The sequence below is a fragment of the Centruroides sculpturatus genome, unplaced genomic scaffold (assembly GCF_000671375.1).
Source record: "Centruroides sculpturatus isolate CEXI.00-Female unplaced genomic scaffold, Cexi_2.0 scaffold353, whole genome shotgun sequence".
In the NCBI taxonomy this organism is placed as follows: domain Eukaryota; kingdom Metazoa; phylum Arthropoda; class Arachnida; order Scorpiones; family Buthidae; genus Centruroides; species Centruroides sculpturatus.
The window spans coordinates 158,228-167,600 of NW_019384573.1; the positions used below are offsets into that span (position 1 = coordinate 158,228).

The following is a 9,373-nucleotide window of genomic DNA, read 5'->3' on the forward strand; positions in this document are numbered from 1 at the left end:
ATGTTATATAATTTAATTTTAATAATAAAATATATTATTTTTGTTCTTTGTGTTGTTTTTTTTTTTACTTTTTTTTACTATTTATTTTATATTTAAAAATTAAATTATTTGTGTTTTAAAATATAAAAAATCACAAAAAAAACTCTTATAAAAATATTCATATATTTTTTTATATTAAAAAAAATCCTGATACTGTTGTTAACATCAATATTGTGTTTACAAAAAATTTAAAAAAAATAAAAATAATATTAAAATCTTTTTATTAATACTGCAAAAGGATCAGATATACTCCACCTAGGTGTGGCTTTTACAGATAAGATCTAAATTCGAGCTATCTTAAGAGTGAATACATGACATAAAAGACACACCCTGTTGTGATAATTTAGTAAAAGTTAGGCTAATTTGTCTGCTGAACCTAAATCGTATTTAAATAAACTGTAGAATGGAATTTGTCAAGATAACCATCACCTGATTTATTTTTATTTTATTTATGTTTGTATTATTATCACTAATCTCAATCGATATACCCCTCCTAGTAACATCAGAAGTTTTAACAATAGTTATTCTATCTATCAGCGCTGTAAATCATCTCCTTTACAGTTTATTATAGTATAAATTACATGTATACTATACTAAATTGTGAACTGTTTATATATTATTTATTAAATAGATTCTTTTTAAAATTTAAATTCATTTTCTCTAATAAAATATTTAACAAAATAATAATATACTGTTTATTTCTGTATAAAATATATGTAAATTATACTATAGCAAGCATACATTAAAATATATACTGCTTACTGCCTTAACAATATAACTTTTGTTTAAGGCTTATTAAAATATAAAAAAAATATTTATATTAAATCGTGTATTTATTTATAGAACAGTAAATTACAGTTTATTACGTACACGTATGTTGTTTATAAATAACTTTATTAAATAAAGAATTCGCATTATTTTTTATTTATTTCTGACAATTCCTTTTTTTTATTTTTTATTTTAATTAATTTCGTCTTATTAGAAAAATTCAAAAGAAACGAAACTAATTATTTTCTTGCAGAAACTAAAATTGAAAAAAAAAATAATAAAAGTAAAAANAAAGTACTTAAGTATCAACAGCACTATAAGGCTAATGTCAGACGAGCGTGAAAAACCACGGACATGTTAACATTGTTTCCAGGAAGTGCCTGGTCAGTGTTGTTCCTGCCGAAGAGTACGGTACTCGCGTATTTTAAAAAATAAGACATGGATGTTAGTAAAATAATCGTACAAATTATTGAGAAAAAGTTTATTTGAACTTTATAAAAACAGAAATTGTTTTAATTTTTAAATATTTCTGCACATAATAAAAAACATCACATCTCAATCTGTGAGATCCATGTTGACATATACACGCGTCTGAAATGGAACATTACCAACGCGCTCCGTGAAAAATAACGCTCGTCTGTCCACATTTCTCTCCGTGAAATTTCACGTGTAAAAAATAGCGTCGGTGCTTTTTCACGCTCTTCTGACATTAGTCTAAAAGTTCCCCCGCGTTTCTTTATGCAGCGAAATGACGTCACGAGCAGTGATAGTCAATTAGAAACCAGTTTCAATGTGTTCGCTGTAAAGCGCTTCTCGAGCGATGCATAAAGAAACGCGGGGTTATGCTGTGCCTGCCAGGGATCGAACCTAGAACCTTCCGCGTGTCAGGCGGATGTGATAACCACTACACCACAAGCACTTACTTGAATTAATGCTCAAATCTAATCAATAACGTATCTTAACATATTTTGAAACTCAAAAAGCTAATGCTAGTTGGATGAAAAATCCAAAGAAATGTCTTAATCTGATGCTTAAAAAATATATATATTTATTGAAGGTAAAAAAAATATATATATATATATTTATGTAGTAAACAAGAAACAAAAAGAGTTTTACAGAAAATTTTTGTAAATATTAATGACGAACGTGGACCAAAAAAATAAAAAAAAATAAAAAATAAAAATGTATTATTAATAAAGCAATCCCTAAGGGTGCAATGTAAAAATTTTTGCATATTGTAACAACATCAGGTTAGATGAAGAAATACATTCTTGATTTTCCACAGGAATAACATTACTGAATTTACATTTGATTGTAGCTGAAGCAACACCTTGTACATTCTTTAACTTATTATAAAATGCAACAAAATTCTTTTACTTTTCTATGTAAACCTTAATAAAAAAAATCTCTCTCTATATTTTTAAATACTCAATAATAAAACAGTGTTATTGTCTATAATTATAAAAAAAAATAATAATAATAAAAATTAATATTTATGTTTTAAATCATGTGATGTTTTATACTTTATAAAGTTTTCTTCCTTTATGAATATAATTTTATGAAGTTTTCAGCGCTTAGTTTTTGTTATTAAAAGGAATTTCGTCGTAACTCGAGTTCTAATTTGCTGTAAGTTCAATGTCGTAAATTAAGGTTACGTTCTTGTAAAATATATAAAATCCTGAAAGAAAGTATTACGTCCTGAATGTATCAAATTTGGCATTTAATGCATTCAGGATGAAAAATTTATATCAGTCGTATAAGCGGGGTTGTAAAGAGAGAAGTCATAAAGTAAAGTCTACGTGGTTTGTATTTTTAAGAGACTTATACAAGTAGTCTATACAGTCTCTAAGGTACAGTAACAGATAAATGAAAATTTAAGAAACATTCAAAAAAGATGGCTTCATAATCTCGATTTACGACAAAAAGTGTATAGGAGATTAGAGTTCGATTTACGACGATTTGCTTAACGACAGTTTTATTTTTCTTTTTATAAAACTTTTAAAGCACTTTTTTATTATAAAAATTATGTATTTTACTGTTAAAAATGTAATTTTAACATTTAAGAAGTTGTCTTGTTAGTTTATTCTTAAAATGCTCTTTGTAGTAAGCTAAAAAAAAGGACAATTTAATGATGAATAACTTAAATTTTTAAAGACATTTTAAAAGTAGAATTTTTTTTTTTCAATTTTTTCCCCAGTAAAAATATTGAATTGAACTAAATTGAAACGTTGAAGTTATAAAGAGATTACATGCAGTTGACGAATCGCCAATGTGTCATAATTTAACCTTTCCTTTTTGCAAACATCCATTTTTTGATAAATGTTATAAAGACGTGGCACAATTCTGTAACATTTCACTTAAAATAACTCAATTCTTTCATCTTCAAATACTCTAAATAAATTTTTATTCAGCAGAAAATTAAAAAAAAATACGTAATAAATGATTGTTATCCATTATTTTATGTAAAAAACACTTAAATTTTATTTAAAAAAAAACATTATAAAATGAAATTATTTTATTACAAAGGATCAAATTATTATATTTTTTAAGTACAGTTGCGCTAAAATCATCGTTAAAGACAAAGAGCTTTGAAACTTTTGGGGGGTTATTAAAGTACAGTTTATATAGTTATGACTACCTTTATATTATTTTTTTTTCTAAGAAATTTGAATCTTGCTGATATTTACGATGTATCGGTTAAGTTTCAAAGGAATATTTTTACTTTTCTTTGATATATAAAGTCAACGATGTAAAAAAGTACGATACGAGAAGTGTTTGAAGTTATTGACCATTTACATGCTATCCTATTCATGTTACACACTACCATATTATAGTTTTGTCTTTACTTTCTTAATGAGTAGCGATTTTCTAAGATTTTCTAGCTCTTACGACCATCTTTTGTGGCTCTTTTTTTTTCTTTTTTTTATACTGTAAAGAAATTGTTATCTAAAGAAAGTGATTTAAGTCAACTGAGATATTTTAAGTATAAGACACATGGTCTCTTGAAACCAACTGTTACAACCCAATCTAGCTTCCTGAAGTAACCACATAAGAAGACTTTTTATCAATCTTTTACATTCTCAGCACTATTTTTTGATATTTTTATGGATATCTTTCACGACTCGGTGTAAATTTTAACTGAATGAGTCAACAACAGTCAAAAGATGGAAGATGCCAAGGTTGAGACCTCTATTGAAGTCCATGCGATTTTTATAACCCTGTTCGTACTCAGAGAATAACGAGCTCTTGGCCAGATCGTAAAAATATCTAGACTAGAGTTGTACATAAAGAAATGCTACACCGGAGTGAAAATCTATATCTGATAGTACTCGGTTCGTCTTTATTACTTCCGTTCTTATATTGAGTTAAGGTTAATCTACTGAAGACGGGTCCAGATTTTTCTTTCTTTTTTTCTTTTTAACTTTTTTAACTGTTTCTGAGCCAGGTTGCAAATTTACAATCTTAAAAAATCCCCAGCCACTTTGGAAATTTGGTTATGAATTTACTTCTTTAATATCCATTATCTATAAAGTATCTTTCTTCCATTTTTTTTTTCTTAATATTAAGAAAAAAATTCATGGTGAATTCTTATATTAGCCAATATCTGATAGATTTTATATCCTGTAAGTTAAAATTAAATATCATCTTTTTGCAATGAGATTAAATATCAAGTTCTTGAACCGTTTGGATGATGTCCTTTGCATTAAAAAAAGTTAAATGCGATTAAATTTTGATATTTTCCACGATTATTAACTCATTTTTTGTGATGAAATCTAAATTATACAGGGTTTTTATATATTTCATTCCATACAAAAGTTAATAAAATTAATTTTATATTCCCAACATCCCATTCTTGATGAGATTAAATATTAAGTTCTTGAAGGTGCGCTTGAAATCCTTTGTATAAAAAAAATAAAATGCTATCAAATTTTGATATTTTTTTCAATTATTAATTTATTTTCGTAATGANATTTTATATTATTATTTTTTTCTTTCTTTTAACTCGTATACGATAAATCTTCGTGGTAACAGGAGGAGGAAGCGAAGAAGATAAATGAAATATAAATGGTGCTATCAGTACGAATAGACGAAGCTTAGATGTGATATGATCCCAAACGTGTGTGCGGTTTTCGTTAATCTGATTGGCTGTAGGCTGATAAAATATCACGTTAATGGAATTATTTTAGGCCATGAAAGTAACATGAACTTCAAATCCGTTGGACTCGTATTCCAGTTCTTATGTTCTATCGTTGAGCTTCTACTTGCCCAACTCTGCATCATTTCTTTTTCGTTCTTAACGATTTCAATAGAGCTTTACTCAAAAATCATAAACAAATAACTGAACAATTTAATAATTTTTGTTTATTTCTATTGTGTAAACATTATAAACACCCTCTAAGTAATTAAACAACCATTACAACAATTAATCACATAACATTAATGATATTTAAAACACACCCCTTCCATAGATAACCTGTTTTTGAATATCGTAGACATTATATATAAATTTAATCATTTTATTTCGTACTAATGATTAAAATATCTACTTAAATATGAAAGTTTAATCATTAATTATTATAGTTTGTAAAGAGATTTTCCGAAGAAACTAAGCAACAATCACTAACACATTATACAAACATATCGTAACAATTAAGCAGATATTATTAATAAAATTTTATATTTAAACACAATTATTCTATGTATAAATGTAAATTATACGTGTAATATTTTCATTCCGATATTGATGATTAGAAAAGAATGTATTTAAGTATAAAAGTTTTGACTGTTAATTGAAGTTTTTAAAATTCTGTCGTCGTTACTCAGTTTACAATCATTGTTGATCTTGAAGACCGAACGAATGTTTCAATCAGATTAATTTCTTAGTAGAACATGTTTTAAATTACAAGATTCTGTCTTTGCTAGTTTCTTGTTGCTTCCACGTCATTAGTGATGCCGAATGGTTTCTTCCACATACCGCCAGATTCCCTCAAACCTGTAATTATCTTCGTCATCAACCACATTACACAGTTCAGTCTGATGCCTGTGGTTAACTGCTTTAATGTAAGAAAACGTAGATATTTTCTGTCATTATGTTTCTTTGTATTCTTTTCAAAATCTCTTTTATATAAACTTACGTTTCTTACTCGAAACCAATTAATTTAGTTGAAGCTCATTTCTAATTTATACTTTAAATAATGAGAATGAAATACATATAAAAAAAGAGAGAGAGAGAGAAAATGTTTTTGAATATTTTTAAAACTTTCTGTCAATACGGCATTATAATATTAAATTACTTTCATGTTTACATGGCATGTAGTTTTTCTAATTTATATTTATTTATTTTCCCGTGTATAATTTTTTTTTCAAGTTTCAAATTAGCTTATAATTATTCTTTAAAGTCTTGAATATTTTGTATGTAAGACGTTTATAAAAGTTTAAAAGTTGAATTTACTTCCAAAAATACATTAAAGAATAAACGTATTCGACTTATTCTTTCGCAAACAACTGAATTAAATCGCCGTTTTTTTTCTTTTTTTCTTTTTCTCTTTAGAATAACATAAAATTGCTCCCAAATCCATTTAAAAAACAGAATGAACAACTAGGAAAATTCAGTTAAATCTATTGTAATTGCTTAACAACTTCATTAAATAAGTAGGAAAAAAAGTGCTAAACTTGATCAGGATTTGTAACAATTTAATCCTGGATTTTTCTAGATGTAAGTGCTTCATATTTTTCTTTATCAAGAAGCATACGATTTTTAGACGTCGATAAAGGAAACATTTCTATAGCTTTAAGTTTGTTTGGTGGTGCGGTAAACCGAAAATCTAAAACGACGTTGTGTAGGAAGACACCCAACACCTAGACGTCAGGTGTCTTTCTTCGTCTTACTTCACTGGCACGTCTATATGGGGATCCAGAAAGAAAAACACATCCCATGAGTTTTCTGAAGTTGTGATCAATACCAGATCCTGTCTCCCGGAAAATTACAAATAACCCCATGCTTTTCTTTCCGGTAAAAATTGATCTTTCTCCTCTCTCTCTTGTCCTATACTTGCTGTTAGAAGACGTGATTAAGAACATTTCTCGTTTGTCGCTTTGTGTGTCTTGCGGTTTTTCTTTTTATTTCTTTTTTTTTTTAAATTGTTTCTCCTTCAAACTCTTTCATGATAATATTTTTCATTGCATGTTAAAGTTTCTTTAATTTTTTAAACCATTTTATATTTTGTTTACAACTCTATAAAATGTATAGAAATTGGCTACGTTTTAAAGTTTAAAATTGAATTATTTTGTAAACTTCTTTATAAAAATTAAATAATTTTAAATTGAGTGTAGTTTAAGTATATAATAATTCATAATTTTGAATAGATTTTTACGTATAAATTGGGGTCTTATTTTTTCTGTTCTTGTACAACTTACAATTAAAATTGTAAAAAAATATATATATATTTGTAAATAGTTTCAATACAGGACATGTTTCATATTTTATATTATTATTTTTTTCTTTCTTTTAACTCGTATACGATAAATCTTCGTGGTAACAGGAGGAGGAAGCGAAGAAGATAAATGAAATATAAATGGTGCTATCAGTACGAATAGACGAAGCTTAGATGTGATATGATCCCAAACGTGTGTGCGGTTTTCGTTAATCTGATTGGCTGTAGGCTGATAAAATATCACGTTAATGGAATTATTTTAGGCCATGAAAGTAACATGAACTTCAAATCCGTTGGACTCGTATTCCAGTTCTTATGTTCTATCGTTGAGCTTCTACTTGCCCAACTCTGCATCATTTCTTTTTCGTTCTTAACGATTTCAATAGAGCTTTACTCAAAAATCATAAACAAATAACTGAACAATTTAATAATTTTTGTTTATTTCTATTGTGTAAACATTATAAACACCCTCTAAGTAATTAAACAACCATTACAACAATTAATCACATAACATTAATGATATTTAAAACACACCCCTTCCATAGATAACCTGTTTTTGAATATCGTAGACATTATATATAAATTTAATCATTTTATTTCGTACTAATGATTAAAATATCTACTTAAATATGAAAGTTTAATCATTAATTATTATAGTTTGTAAAGAGATTTTCCGAAGAAACTAAGCAACAATCACTAACACATTATACAAACATATCGTAACAATTAAGCAGATATTATTAATAAAATTTTATATTTAAACACAATTATTCTATGTATAAATGTAAATTATACGTGTAATATTTTCATTCCGATATTGATGATTAGAAAAGAATGTATTTAAGTATAAAAGTTTTGACTGTTAATTGAAGTTTTTAAAATTCTGTCGTCGTTACTCAGTTTACAATCATTGTTGATCTTGAAGACCGAACGAATGTTTCAATCAGATTAATTTCTTAGTAGAACATGTTTTAAATTACAAGATTCTGTCTTTGCTAGTTTCTTGTTGCTTCCACGTCATTAGTGATGCCGAATGGTTTCTTCCACATACCGCCAGATTCCCTCAAACCTGTAATTATCTTCGTCATCAACCACATTACACAGTTCAGTCTGATGCCTGTGGTTAACTGCTTTAATGTAAGAAAACGTAGATATTTTCTGTCATTATGTTTCTTTGTATTCTTTTCAAAATCTCTTTTATATAAACTTACGTTTCTTACTCGAAACCAATTAATTTAGTTGAAGCTCATTTCTAATTTATACTTTAAATAATGAGAATGAAATACATATAAAAAAAGAGAGAGAGAGAGAAAATGTTTTTGAATATTTTTAAAACTTTCTGTCAATACGGCATTATAATATTAAATTACTTTCATGTTTACATGGCATGTAGTTTTTCTAATTTATATTTATTTATTTTTCCGTGTACAATTTTTTTATCATTTAAAATTTGAAAAATTTTTATATATAAACGATTAAATTTTCGAAAAGTTTTTTTCTATATCAATTTTTAATTTTTATTTTATCATATAAATAAAAGTATAAATATTTTTGAAAATCAAATCTCAAAAATATTTTCTTTTTTATCAATTAATTTTCTTATTTTAAAATGCATTTTTAATTTTCTTTATAATTAAAATAGTAAAAACAATTAATATTTTTTAAAAATCTAATTCATATTTATGGAATTTTTTTGTAATTAAACATAATTATAATTAAAAATTTTAAAAATAATGATGAATTTTGGTAAAATAGAATTAGCTCTTGTCTTAAATAATTTCTAAAAAAAAAAAAAAATGAAAATTTAATTGAAGATGAAAATTATTCAGTTATAATCGGATAAAACGTAAACAATAAAATATTCTGCGGTAAATATTACTCAATTATTCTCGAAAACTCAACAAAATTACATCGAAATTGTTCAATTACAATTAATTAATTAAATTTGAACAGGGGAAAAAACAATGAACTATTCAATTTCAAATAAACAAAACAAATAAAAACTAATTAAAATTAAATAAAAACTTTAAAAACTGTTTACAAAATAATCCATAAAAACTAAAAAGTACATTTTATGTATGTATATATATATATATATACAAATGCACAAATATATACACGTTATTCACGGT

General features: G+C 26.0%; 1 protein-coding gene and 1 non-coding gene across 2 annotated transcripts in view; one reads left to right on the top strand and one right to left on the bottom strand.

Annotated features, from left to right (window-relative positions):
* Positions 1–9,373, top strand: part of LOC111624246 (hemicentin-1-like) — a gene marked incomplete at its 5' end in the record, with an annotated part of 182,045 nt that overhangs the window by 156,806 nt on the left and 15,866 nt on the right. The window lies entirely within an intron of this gene.
* Trnav-gac lies at positions 1,654–1,726 on the bottom strand. The gene has a single exon. It is a non-coding gene; the product is annotated as a tRNA-Val (tRNA).